Source organism: Panthera tigris, chromosome B1 (genome assembly GCF_018350195.1).
Source record: "Panthera tigris isolate Pti1 chromosome B1, P.tigris_Pti1_mat1.1, whole genome shotgun sequence".
NCBI classification, from domain to species: domain Eukaryota; kingdom Metazoa; phylum Chordata; class Mammalia; order Carnivora; family Felidae; genus Panthera; species Panthera tigris.
The window spans coordinates 26,335,880-26,350,084 of record NC_056663.1 but is presented as its reverse complement, the minus strand read 5'-3'; the positions used below and the strand labels follow the sequence as shown (position 1 = coordinate 26,350,084).

At 44.0% G+C, this 14,205-nt stretch overlaps 1 protein-coding gene across 1 annotated transcript in view; it reads left to right on the top strand.

Moving 5' to 3' along the window:
* MFHAS1 (multifunctional ROCO family signaling regulator 1) overlaps positions 1-14,205 on the top strand; it is a 90,753-nt gene that overhangs the window by 9,981 nt on the left and 66,567 nt on the right. The gene's annotated exons all lie outside the window — the stretch shown is intronic.

Below are 14,205 nucleotides of genomic sequence, written 5' to 3'. Positions count from 1 at the left end.
TTAGCTGAACATTCTGATACTTCGTTTCTTAAAGAGTAAATTGGTGAAAAACCATCAGCATCCTTTTTTTCTTTAGTCTTGTATTTCCAGAAGGCAAAGAATACAAAAGGAGAAGAAGGTTCCTGAGTTTGAGCCCCATGTGGGGCTGTCTGCAGTCAGTGCAGAGCCCGCCCTCTGTCTCCCTCTGTCTGACCCTCCCCTGCTTGTGCTTCGTGTCTCTCAAAAATAAATATTAAGAAAAAAATCCACATAACAGGAAATTAACTCCTGTTAAGTGAACAGTCCATGGCATTTAGTGCATTCACGTTGTCGTGGCCCCCACATGGGAGGTCAAATGCTTCCGGAGGCAAGGCGCAGGTGAGGTTGCTGGCTTCCTCCCTGGGCGAATGGACTGGAAATTCTCTTGTCAGGTTCTTTGTAGCAACTTTGCTTTTAAGGCACGAATTGAGGAGAGTAGGGCTTTTTAGGCCAGGCTCTGAGATGCCACGTTGATGAACATCTAACATGGTTGCATCCGGAATCCTCTTACTTGGCGTCAGTGAGAGGAAGAAAGTAGTTCCTGGGCCTTCCGGTCTGTTCTGTGGCATTTGTGATCTCATGGGGTCTGACGATAAAGAACACATAGAAGAGGAGCGCCCCTAAGTACTGTGCAATCACGGTCTTCTGTGCAGTGCTGTTTCTCTACAGAAATTTTGAGTAGCGCTCTGGAACAATTTGCAGAACCATAGGCAGATATGAGTTAAGGAGATGGAGTAGCATGGAGACAAAAATTAGGTTATTAGCAGATTAGACAGCCAAGTGTACTGTAAGTTTATTAGCCGGATTCTGTCATTAATCACTTGAAGACCTGCTGTGTACAGAAGTCTGTACCGAAATAGGAGTTGGAGGAGAATAAAATAAGTATATGGCCTAGGCCATGGGGAGCTGAGTTCGGATTTGGGGCTTATTTATTTATTTTGAGAGAGAGAGAGTGGGGGAGGGACAGAGAGAGGGAGAGAGTGAATCCCAAGCAGGCTCCACACTGTCAGTGCAGAGCCCAACGCGGGGTTCAAACTCACAAACCGTGAGATCATGATCAGAGCCAAAACCGAGAGTCGGATGCTTAACCGACTGAGCCACCTTGGCACCCCGGTTGATACAATTTTTGATTCTCCTGTATATGGAATCGGACTACATATGGAGAAATTCATTTGCCGGTTTGAATCATTACTGAGAGGAAGAACCTGGCTTTTGATTTCTCCAGAAGAAAAATGTGATTGTACTGAGGAAAAAATGTCCTCATACTTTGAATTTGCTTGGCAGAGAGGAGTAGGTGGAGAGTAATGCCCGAGCCATTCTCTTCCGTTGGCTTCCAGTTTGGATCACTCGTTTGCAAGAAATTGCAGGCAGATCTGGAGAGGATGCTGAAAAAAGACAATGCATGGTACCCGAGGCTTTCTAAAAACTTTGAAAACAAATCTGCTTTTTTGAGGAGGAATAATGGCTCCTCATCAGGGACCTTCACATCTCTCAGAGTCGTTTATGGATTTGCTTCCTTTTGAGAGAGATCAAAGTGATCAGTCATTTCTGACACCAAAGATTTATGAACACCGACTCTGAAGACGGTGCAAATTAAATGGGATGCTGCTATAGTAAAAATATATGGCTGCTGCTTATAGGTTTCTTTGTTGGAGGATGCTTTGTCGAGGCAGCTTTCTGTTGTCAGCATGTTCAATGTTGAGAGAATTAAAGAGTTAATTTTCTTAGATCCACTCCACCTTTAAAATGAAGGACTTATATTAGTACCGTGTTACAGGGGTAGCGAATTGAGGGGGAGTAGAGCAAACCTCTTTCTTTACTTTTCTTCTTCTTCTTTTTTTTTAGGGAGAGTTTTAAAAAATAGTAATGGAGAGAGAAAATAAAATCAGAAAAATGATATTTCTTTTTTTATATAAAATTTTTTCAATGTTTATTTTTGAGAGAGAGAGAATGAGAGAACAAGCAGGGGAGGGGCAGAGAGAGAGGGAGACACAGAATCTGAAGCAGGCTTCGGGCTCTGAGCTGTCAGCACAGAGCCCGATGCGGGGCTCGAACCCACGAACCCTGAAATCATGACCTGAGCTGACATCGGTCGCTTAACTGACTGAGCCACCCAGGTGCCCCAGAAAAATTCTGTTTCTCCCAGGGTCTGTTGTTTGATTTAGCAACTTCTTTTGTTGTTTCAGTAAGATTTTTATTTTTCATGCCATAAAGGCTATCATTGTATTAATCATCACGCCAGACTTTCTAAGGGGACGAGGTCGGAAGCCCGTGAGATGCAGGCCCTCTCTTGAGTTCCCACCTGTTCTAGAGAGTGCTAAGTGCTTCTCATGGGTGATCTCATTTAATCCTCCCAGCAACCCTGGGGGGTAGGTGTTATCACTGTCCTCATGTGGAGGTGGAGAAACTGAGGCTTAGAAAGTTAGTGACTGCCCCGGAGTGAGAGCACTCTGGGGTTTCAGCCCTGACCTTCTGCTCCTACCCTCTGTCCTGCTCTGGTCCGAGGGTTAGGCTGCCGACTGCCTTCCAGCATGCATGGACCCCCCTCTTCTCCCCTCTTTCCTGGATGCCCCATCCTGTAGTGCCGAGTGCTGGGCCTGTGGGGTCTGCTAATGCATGGGACCTGCCCTTGTGGAAATCAGCAGAGGTCACAGTCAGGAGCTGGGGAGAGGTGGGGTCTCAGAGAGGGGTTCCCAAAAGGACCACAGTGCAGGTGAGCGTTTAAAGGGTGATTTCCAGTTAACCACATGAAGGAGTGGGGGAGGGTATTTCAAATTAGAATGGGATTTAAAAAGTTGGAGGCGGAGGGTGATACAGAGTTCAGCGTGCCATGCCTGGGGGTGGGCATGTGTGCACGAAAGCACTTAGCCGTCTTATTAAGGAAGAGGCTTCTTTAATTAAGTCACACATATGAACTGATAAGAAGTTTGCTGGTGACCATGGCTGGTCCAAATGTTAGAGTTTTGGAAGCTTCGTTCCTATTCCATCAGGCAGGGCTATGTTCAGAGTATGGAAGAGCTTTATGGCTGGAGAATGGCAGGGTCGTTTCAAATGACTTGCTCAGACTTATAATCAAGTTGTTGCTGGGCCGACAGAACACCTGTCCTAGGGATCCACGTCTGAGCGTGCCACTGGTTACTTTCTCCAGGTCTGAGAACCGGCAGGAAAAGAGAGTTGGTTATTCTAACAGCCAGATGGCCTCATGCCTCCATAATCCCTGGAAATGTATCCGAGAACACCGATTTTCCTTCCTCTTAGTCTTAACCATAACAGATTCTGCAGTAGAGGCAAATTGGGCTGTAACACAATTAGCATTTGATTGTGGACTGAATTTCAGTATCTTACCTTTGTGTTTTTTTGGGACATCACAGGCTGAAAATATTGTTTTTATGAATTTTGCAGTAATGGAATACTGTATTCCGTGCATTTCATTTGTTTGGACACCACTCCCCACACTCTGACAGTGTTTTCTCCCGTGTTTCATTGTAATCCTTCGACTTTGTCTTTCCTTGCCTCTTAATTGATCAGAATATACTCAGTTACATTTTAACTGGAATCCTAGGAAGTGCAAGATACTTTAAATGTTTGATTTATATTTTGTTCATATTTACTTTATATCTTGACTTGAAATACCTGAATTTTCTGTGGCATTTAAAAAATTTTTTTTAACGTTTTATTTATTTTTGAGACAGGGAGAGACAGAGCATGAACAGGGGAGTGTCAGAGAGAGGGAGACACAGAATCTGAAACAGGCTCCGGGCTCTGAGCTGTCAGCACAGAGCCCGACGCAGGGCTCGAACTCACGGACCGTGAGATCATGACCTGAGCCAAAGTCAGACGCTTAACTGACTGAGCCACCCAGGTACCCCTCCTGTGGCATTTTAAAATGGAAGCCTTGCAATACGGTGGTTAGATGCAAGGGCCCTTGAGTAGATGTCTGCTTTGGAATCCCTGTTCCCCCGCCAGTTAGCTGTGTGATTTGGGGCATCATTATAGTCTCTGTGTCACAGGGTGGTCCTGAGATTGTGTTAGTACATGTAAAATGCCTAAAACAATGCTTGACGTATGGCAAGAGCTCAACAGATGTTAGCTGCTGCTACTGTTTCTGCACTTATTCTAGAAAGCACAAGTCTAAACATATATTTGGAAATCTCATTAGCTGTGGATGAAATTCCCCTTTTTTGGGGGAAGGAGTGTAAGTATAGCACAATCCCTGTTCATAAACACTGTATGCTCTTTTGAACATGCTTTTTTCCCCTTTATTAAAACATAGATTTGAGGGGTAAAGGGGAAAAAATTCGATATTGTGACTGATATCTAATATAACTATTTAACACAAGTTACTCTCTTTTTAGTCCCCCTTCCTTTTTTTTAAGTTGATTTATTTATTTTAAGACAGAGGGCGCATGTGCATAGGCATGCATGAGAGCTGGGTAGGGGCAGAGAGAGAGAGAGAGAGAGAGAGACAGAGGGAGAGAGAAAATCCCAAGCAGGCCCCTTACTGTCAGCACAGAGCTCAATTCAGGCCTGTCTCACCAACCATGAGATCATGACCTGAGCCGAAACCAAGAGTCGGACGCTTAACTGAGCCACCCAGGTGTCCCAGTTTTTCCCCCTTAATTTTCAATTTATTAAAATATGTAGCTGTAATCACATTGTATAAATAATTTAAATATTGTTTTTTTAACCTAAGTAAGCCGTCGTGAATATGGTTTCATATTATTGGTATCTACGTGATAATTACAAATGCTTGCATAACAATACATCAAGGGGATTTTTACCTTTGTTAATTTCACCACTGGACTCTTAAGTTGTTTCAAGTTTTTGTTGTTACGAGTAATTCTCCGATGACTGTATTTCGAGTAATTCTCTGATGACTGTATTTCTTTATAAAAGCTCTTATTTGGGCAGTAATCCCCAGAGTGGAATCATTGAGTCAAAGGCGGGGAATGTCTAAGGTCCAGTACATGTCACACTGCTTCCCACGAGGGGCCACAGTTCATTCTCATACCTGCTGAGGACACCAGATTGATCTCACTGTACTTCCTCAGTATTGGGTATCGTCTTAAAAATGCACTAACATTTGATGGAAGACAATGTCTCACTGATGGTCAAAACTTTATTTCATGAATATGAATGTTTTCCTCTATGAATGTTGCCTAATTGTGTTGCTTCTTTTGTGAATTGTTTAATAATATCTTTCAGCATCAGCTTAGTGGTATTTTTATTTTTCTGATTTTAATCACAGTGATTTCTTATTTCTTATAATTACAGGCTTCAATTTATATGAACTCTTTATAAATGTTAAATATAATAACCTTTTGCTCTCACACATAAGGTATTTATTTTCCAGCATGTTTGCCCTTTCGAGTTTAAAAAATTTCTGATGTTTTAAATTTTATTCAGCACATGTCTTGATCACTTCCTCGCGATCAAATATAATACCATTATCATTTTTCTAAGTACAGGGAAGTAACAACAGAAGGATTCACACGGGGAACCGTAGTATCTCCACCTGTATAACCTCTACTGACAATCAAAAACTAATACCTGTATATGGATGTTATGTTTAGGAGCAGAATCCCATCTCTCATAACCCTAACCCTGAGTTCTCTTTCTTCTCTGGAAAATGTTTCTTGTGAATTCTTCCAAGAAAAAGAAAGCATATGTTTGCATATGTATATATATATATATATATATATATATATATATATATGCGTGTGTGTGTGTGTGTGTATAACATATATGTGACATATATATGTTACATATATTTTTTATGTTCTTTTTAAAAAAATGTTTATTTTTGAGAGAGAGTGTGTGTGTGCAAGTGGGGGAAGGGCAGAGAAAGAGGGGGACGAAGGATCTGAAGTGATCTCTGTGCTGACGGCAGAGAGCCCAGTGCGGGGCTCCAACTCACAAACGTGAGAGCGTGACCTCAGCCAAAGTTGCCATTTAACCGACTGAGCCCCTCAGGCGCCCCTGCATATATTTTAACCTGAAAAAGATAATGCTGCACTCATTGTTTTGCACCTTGCATTTGGCCAGCTAAAATTGTATTTTAGAAATGCTCTCATATGAGTAGTTTTAGACCTGTTGTATGTTTGTATATCAGTCATATTCTACCAATGGATGTCCTATATTGAAAAACCTTGGATTCTTTCAAGCTTGTTTTATAAATTTTATGCTAAGTAAATGCTTCAGTTTCCAGCATCTTGAGAAATACTCCCTTTTATTTCCTTCAGGGTTGGTAATCCAGCTCTGTGCTCAGAACACTGTTGAGATACAACTACAAGACGACGAATCTCTGAGTCTGAATGGTGGGCCTCCAAAGGGGGCTTGGAAAAAAAATAAAAAGGGGCTTGGGAGTTATAAAAGTTTAACTTTGTGATCTAAAATAAGGGCAGTCTTTTTAATGGACTTTTGTGATGCCTATTGGAATACCATTGTTTTCAGCACTATTACGCATTTCTCAGCATCACTCGTCCATTTTATTATTATTTTTTAAGATTTTATTTTTTAAGTTCTCTCTACATGCAACATGGGGCTCGAACTTACAACTCTGAAATCAAGAGTCTCATGCTCTGTGGGCTGGGCCAGCCAGGCAGCCCTAATTCATCCATTTTAATGTGATGGCGTGTTTAGATATAGCAATACTGACAAACCTTGCATCTCTCCAAATAAATTTTCCACTGGTCAAAATAAGATAGTGGTGGCAAGAATAATGCTGTGTCCATGTGAGAAATGAATACAAACATGATTGATAATGAACTGTATTTCATTGACCCAAAACATTAGTTCTCCTTTCTTTTTTCTTTTTTTAAAGTTTATTTATTTTCAAGAGAAAGAGAGCACAAAAGCATGTGTGAACAGGAGAGGGGCAGAGAGAGAGAGGGAGAGAGAGAATCCCAAGTAGGCTCCATGCTGTCAGCGCAGAGCCTGATGCAGGGCTCGAACTCACAAACTGTGAGATCATGACCTGAGCCTAGGTCAAGAGTCCGATGCTTAACCAACTAAGCCACCCTGGTGCCTCAAAAAACATTGCTTCTCCTTTCTACCTCCACTGTCACCTAAAGAAAAATCTGCCTGTGCCAGTGGGACAGTTTTCATTTCTGTCCTGTAACTAGTCCTAGAGTTCCAGAACATTGTGTTTTCTAGACCTCAGCTTGGTTGTTATGCATAGCAAGTGTACCCTGGATGTTTTATCCTGGTACAAGTAGGGGTTCAAACTTTCTTTTTCTTTTTTTTTTTTTTTTTTTACATTTATTTATTTTTGAGAGACAGAGCACAAGTGGTCAAGGGGCAGAGATAGGAGGAGACACAGAATCCGAAGCAGGCTCCAGGCTCTGAGCTGTCAGCACAGAGCCTGATGCGGGGCTTGAACTCGTGAGCCGTGAGATCATGACCTGAGCCGAAGTCAGGCGCTTAACCGACTAAGCCACCCCGGCACCCCGGGGTTCAAACTTTTAAGAGATGATCTGAACTGTTCACTCTTCTGTGTGTGTAATGAGTAAAGAATGGTTGGGGTGACTGGGTAGCTCAGTTGGTTGAGCATCTGACTCTGGATTTTGGCACAGGATCCCAGGGTCATGGGATCAAACCCTGCGTCAGGCTTCCCGCTCAGTATGGAGCCTGCTTAAGATTCTCTCCCTCTCTCTCTCTCTCACTCTCTCTCCTCCTCCTCTGTCCCTCTCCCCCTGGTCACACACACACACTCTCTCTCTGTCTCCAAAAAAAAAAAAAAAAAAAAAAGGATAACCCCAGCACAATAAAATGTGTTTAAACTGTAAAAACAGTAAAGAATTCAATCCTGTTAGGGTTGCTTTTGCATTTAAAAGATACTTAGTTGTCTGTTTTGCTTCAAGCTAACAAAACTGGCAATCATTTTCTTAGAGACAGAAAATTTTTAACAGGGCTCATTGAAGGGTTTGGTCTTTAAAATTCTCCATCTCATACTAACTGTCCCAATCCATGCAGACGGTGTGGAGAAGAGTATGCCTACCACATTTTTCTGAGCATCTTGTTAAAAAATATGTATTTGCTGGGATGCTCTTGACCTACCTTGTCTGCACATTGGCCTGGCATTGCTGTGGGCTTGTTGCTCGTGAATTGTATGGGGAAGAATGGAAAAGAGAGATACGAATTTTCCGGAAGACCACTGTAATGCCCAAACAGCTCAGCGGTCTGCTGAGAGCTGGGCCATTCTGTGCCCAGGGCACAGTAACACAAAAATGGGATGCAAAGCCCCCTTAGGATGCATCTGTCCCTGTCGCTAAGATTGCTCACCCCCAGATGGCTGATGAGTGGCCCAACCCTCTCTAGATAGGGGCAGGTGTTCTTTTGAGTTTATTTCTTTTATTAAAGCCTCTGTGACTACGTATGCCTTTTCCCTTCCCCAAGAAAAACATATGCGTGCCCTCTGGTTACCATGTAATATAATGTGCATTCTCCCTGATTACTACATTGTTTCCACCTTTTTTTTTTTTCCTTTGGCACAGAGAAAAGGAAAATTCACTTATTTTCTGTTTGGTCCTTGTAGGAATTTGCCTTGGAGGCTGTCGGGCTAGGCTTTACTGCAGGCAGACAGTTGATCAGATCTGTGTTAGCCTCTCAGCTACTTTTTGAAAACTGTTCATGTTTCCAAGCCTTGTCTGTGTGACAATGGTGCAGCATTTAAAGCTTACCCCAATGGCAGGGGTGACTGCATCTTGTTGATTACCAGGGCTGTTAAAAGTCTCTCGCCGAGACAAGTAAACAAAAACCAAAACAACAACCGGGTGACCGTTTCTGGACCTGCTAGGCTGCCATGTACCTGGCCCCAGGTGTTCCCCCCCCCCCCCCACTCCGGTGCAGGCCGTCCCTATGCGCAGTCCGCGAATCTTCTGATTTATTGTGCCCTTTGTGATCTGAGACACATTCATTCATGGGGGGATGTCCCTTGAATGCAGAGCCCGCTGTAGACCAGGAGGAAGAATCAGGAATTAGAATGGGGCACATTGTTCTTTGTTAGAAAAGCATCCTGGTTCTTCAGTTGTAGACAAATATTTGCTTTCGAAGAATCTGGTGCACGTCGGTGGCTTTGTTCACATCCACGCGTAAACACACGCTCTGTCGCCTCCCAAGGATGCAGACACACGTGTCACCCGGATAATACAATGCTTGGAATCTGGGTGTGCGCTACTTAAAGTACGAATAGCCTCCCACCTCTGTCTCTTCCCTCCACCACCTTTAGCTCGTTTCTGTAACGGGACAGATCTTCACCCCAAGGAGCCTACATAGCATCCTGTGGAGGGTGACGTAGGACAAGTGTCCCATTAGCTATAGCTAGAGATGAATCCTGCCAGGCAGCTTTCTTGCATTATGCCACGGCAGCATCAGAGAGAGAGGCCTTGCATCTTTAATCTTTCAAAGCCAGCAGATTAGGGAGTAAAGAAGCCTGCACCCCCGGGGAGCTGCCCTGAGCCTCAGTTTCTTCGTGGGTACACGAGGAGAAATCATCCTCACCTTCCCTTAGCATTTGTTCCTCCTCTCACAGCCTCCTTAGATGTTGTGAGGGTTGAATGGATCCGTGGATGCCAAGTATCCAGGGTAGTTTTGCCAGACAGTCAGTGCTTGATAAATGTTAGCCCATGATCCCCGTTCATGGTGAGGAGCACCGAGGCGTAGGGCAGCCGAGTGACTTAGCCAGACGTACACAGTATGTGCCAGGGCCCAGGCTCTCCTCCTCCAGAAAATATGCCATTTGTCACCACCCTGTACTGCCTTTCAGGAAAATGCTAGCTTTCCACCTGCCAAAAATGGGTGGTTGGTTGAATGACCAATGGAATAACGTGCAAAACGCATGAGTGTTCAATTCCATAGTGCTGGACGACGAACATCACCTGATGCTCTGTAATGATGCGGCGTTGGGCAGGTGATGGGGAGTCAGAGGTGATGGAGGCCCTGATCCCAGGCATCTGCAGTCTGGGCAAAGCAGACAAGCAGTATACATATGGCAAACAGGCCGCAGGAGCCAGAGGAGGGCTGAGGTGGGGGAGCTACCTGGAGCCAGGCGGGCAGGGCTGGATGTGTGAGGACAGGTCTCCGGCAGGGCAGAGGTGGTGCTAGGGGACTTTCTGACAACCACCAAGGCCACTGGAGTGTCATAGAGTAGGGGTGGGGGGAAGAAGGTCAGACAAATGACTGGACTGGAGTCTGCTCTTTTACTTAATAGTGCACATGACATGTAAATATTTTTTTAATCTTTTTTTTTTTTTTTTTTTTTTTTTTTAGAGGGAGAGACAGGGCACAAGTGAGTGAGGGGCAGAGGGGAGGGGGGACAAGCAGGGCTTGCTGGAAGCAGGGCTCAAGCTCACCCAATTGGGACTCTGACTCACAAAACGTGAGATCATGACCTGAGCCGAAGTCAGATGCTTAACTGCCTGAGCCACCCAGGTGCCTGCCATGTAAATATCTTTTAGCCTGTATACCCGATTAGCTAAAATTCGTGACAGAATTATGGGCAGCTCAATATAAAGCTATTTTTATTTGATTTGATGGTTTTTCCCCTCCCTGGGGGGAGAGGGAAATATTCAAGGGCTAAACAGGGGTGTGTCAGGTTCACCTTTTGTAACCACTCAGGGCAGCATGGAAGATGGGCTTGAATGGAGTAAGAAAGGAGTTGGGGGGGGGGCACTCTGAGGTAAATCTAATAACAGGAAGTGATGTAGGCCCTTGGGAAGGAAGGGAACAGTCCAGGATGTTAATGAGGAGGTCTTGGGCCTTTCTGCCTGGCCCTGAGATCTTGAGATACGCCAAGTAACCTTCCTGGGCTTCTGTTCCCTGTGTGTGAGGTGGAAAGCGTATCTCCGTGATTTGGATGAATAGGATGGAATAAATTTGAACCACACTGGGGCATTTGTTCTTAAAACAGAAAGCAGAAGTGATTTGATAAGATTAATTTCAACAGGACTGTTACGTGTTGCTTGCTTACTTAATTGGTTTATTAGGGTTGTTTAGCCACCCTCCTGTGATGGATACCGAGCGAATCCTAGAAGATTTATGGTCTTTGGATCATGAGTAATGTCATTTGCAGAAGACTAAAGTTCTCCATTAGTTCTTGAACTTGGACGGGTTGTGTAGGAATAAGAGACTTTATAAATATCTGGGAACCTTTTGCCACCTTAAAATATTGAAAGGATAAATGGGGCTGATGGCAGCTTGCTTCGCATCATGAATTATGTATGCAGCGTGCCCCAGGGTTCTTTATGGCCGTGCATAACGAATCACCTTTTGTTCTAGCTTATTTTTAGTGGTAGTGCTTGTCAAAGAAGAGGTCAAAGCAAACATATTACCAAGATCTGTTTGGTCCGGGATGATCGTCTTTTGCCACCCTCTTCTGTTATTGCTTTTGTCGGTGCTTTGTTTACTCTTTTTCGAATAGGTCTGCAGTAGGGTGGGGTTTGGGGAGAGTGGGAGGAGAAGGCCCCGGTGTTGACAGCTGCGGGTCGGGCTAATGGCAGAGCACAGAGCAGGCACACCCCTTCTGGGTTCGCTGCACTTCTAACGTGGCTCTCTTCTTGCCCCCTTCTTCCTTCTCGCCGTGCCCTCTTGTATTCAGTTTTTATTTTTTTAATAAAGAAAATATGGTATATTTATTTATTTTGAGAGAGAGAGAGAAAGAGAGCGAGCGAGTGAGCGCACATGGGAGGGGCAGAGAGAGAATCCCGAGCAGGGTCCGCACTGTCTGTGCAGAGCCCCACGCGGGGCTCGAACCCACAAACTGGGAGACTGTGACCTGACCCGAAATCAAGAGTCAGATGCTTAACCAACCGAGCCACCCAGGCACCCCTCTCTGTGCCCTCTTTTAAATTCGTCAGGGCACTGGGCCCCACCAAGAGCTTAATGCTCTGTGTAAAGCAGGTTGGGCCTTAACTGCTTTTTAACCTAATAATAAATACAATAAAATGGAATAAATTATTAAGAACACGCCCATGGTCTGTTCTCCCACTAATTTTCTCTCGACTCTAGATGCCATTAGAGAGGATGAAAAACCATGAAACACAGCAGAGAGTTAGTTAGACTGTGTTTTTTCTCCCTTTCCCCCTCTCCTCTTCCCTCCCAGCAAAGATTTCTTTAGGAACTGAGAAGGTATCCAAGGTACTGTTTAAGTTTCACTCATGAAGTAATGATGACTAAAAGTGGAAGCCAGTTGTAACATTGTTTATTTTAGTCATTTATCACCTCTTTCTGGAGCAAAAGTGGCTCTCTACTTCATGAGGGCGGAGCCTCCCAGACACAGGTGTCATGCCTAGCCCACCTAGAATTATTTCGAAAGGGCCTACCCGTGTATTTCATTGAGGGTTGGGGAGCTGTCTCCTCTCCCCTAAGAAGATCACTTGTGGGGACGATCCGAAGCAAACATCTGAATGGTTGGGAGCGGCTCCGCATTGAGGCAAAGCCCGAGGCCTCTGGTCACCCCTTGAAGTTCACATCTACGGAGGGCTGGTTCCGATGTATCAGTCAGTTCCATTTCATGGTCAGTTGAAAAATGTTGGGGCCGGTCTTCCCAGTGGTTAATTATGGTTTTAGCTTATACTAAGTTAAAAAAACAAATCCTTGCCAGAGAAATGATGGAGCTCTATTTGTCTACGTTGGTAACTAAAAGATACAACCCAGCGCTCGTGCAATATAGAGATGAGATGACACGTAGGGAGACGTTTGTCAGGATATTTGTTCGTTCACTGAATCCTGTATTCACTCAGCAGAAATTCACGGTGTCCTTCCAGCATGTAAGGGCACCCGGAAAATCCAGCAGGATGTCCTAAGAGACGTCCTTTAGGACCGTGGTCTGGAAAGGGAGATGAGGCTTATGTCCAACGGCAATAGATCTAAAGCGAATCTAGACAAAGAGCCATGGGAGTTCCGAGGAGAAAGAGAGTCCAGCTGAGTGGGTCATGGAGAAATCCACTTAGTGGTGAGAGAGGCGTGTTGGGAATACAGGAAGTTGCAAACGGTCTTTTTTCTTCTAGAGAGATCATCAGAGCCCTGGCCTTTAAACCTATTAACTAAAAAAGTACAGTAACTCATAATTTTTGAATTACTATTAGCTCATTCTCATGTAATAATTGTTTGCATGGCTTTTGAAATCCTGGGGTTAGGGGTGCCTGGGTGGCTCAGTCGGTTAAGCATCTGATTTCACTTCAGGTCTTGATCCCATGGTTTGTGAGTTCAGGCCCCACATTGGGCTCTCTATTGACAGTGTGGAGCCTGCCTGGGGTTCTCTCTCTCTCCCTCTTTCTCCGCCCCTCCTGCACTTATACACGTGCTTGTATGCACTCTAAGTCAATAAACTTTTTAAAAAATTTAAAAAATAAAATCCTGGGGTTAAATTAGTAATAAAAGAGGAGAGACATTAGTTATTTAAATTTTTTTTCTATGTGATATGTGTAAAGTACATATAGACCTCCTTTTATTTTTATGCCATTTTAGGAACCTCTGTGTTTTTTGTTGTTTTCGTTTTTGCTTTTTTTTTTTTTTTTTTGCTCTCTTAGGAACAGCTAAAGGCATACTTTCAGCAGCATGAGATTAATTTTTAATTTGTGCCATAAAAATGTGGGTTTTTTTCTGTCGGTTTTTTTTTAATGTTTATTTTTGAGAGAGAGAAAGAGCATGTGTGTATACAGGGGACAGTGGGCGGGGGGAGGGGTGAGGTGAGGGAGGGGCACAGAGGAAGGGAGACAGAGGATACTAAAAGGGCTCTGCGCTGAGATCGGAGAGCCCGCTTCAGGGCTCAAACTCAGGAACCATGAGCTTATGACCTGAGCCAAAGTTGGATGCCCAACCGATTGAGCCACGCAGGTGCCCCACCTGTGCCGTAAAAATGTAACAGAAAGTTTATACGGTGAAGAATTTAGGTGTCTACCTGCACTATTAACCATTGTGATTTTAATAGAACCATAGTCTTTGTTTAATTGCATTCTGTGCTATCACAGACTTCAAGAGCTCAATTCATCTGCTTTATTACCTCGTTTCCTTCAATCTGAAGTCCTGTGTTGTTTCCCCTTCTCTGTTATATTAGCGCATGTTAGCAATATGGGAAATAGTGTGACTGTGTTATGTGTAGCTGAACCGGATGCTAAAAATAGATCATACCAAGTCACCTCTCTCTCTTTGGGCTTGGTGTCACCTTCTAAATTTTTAGTTGTTTGC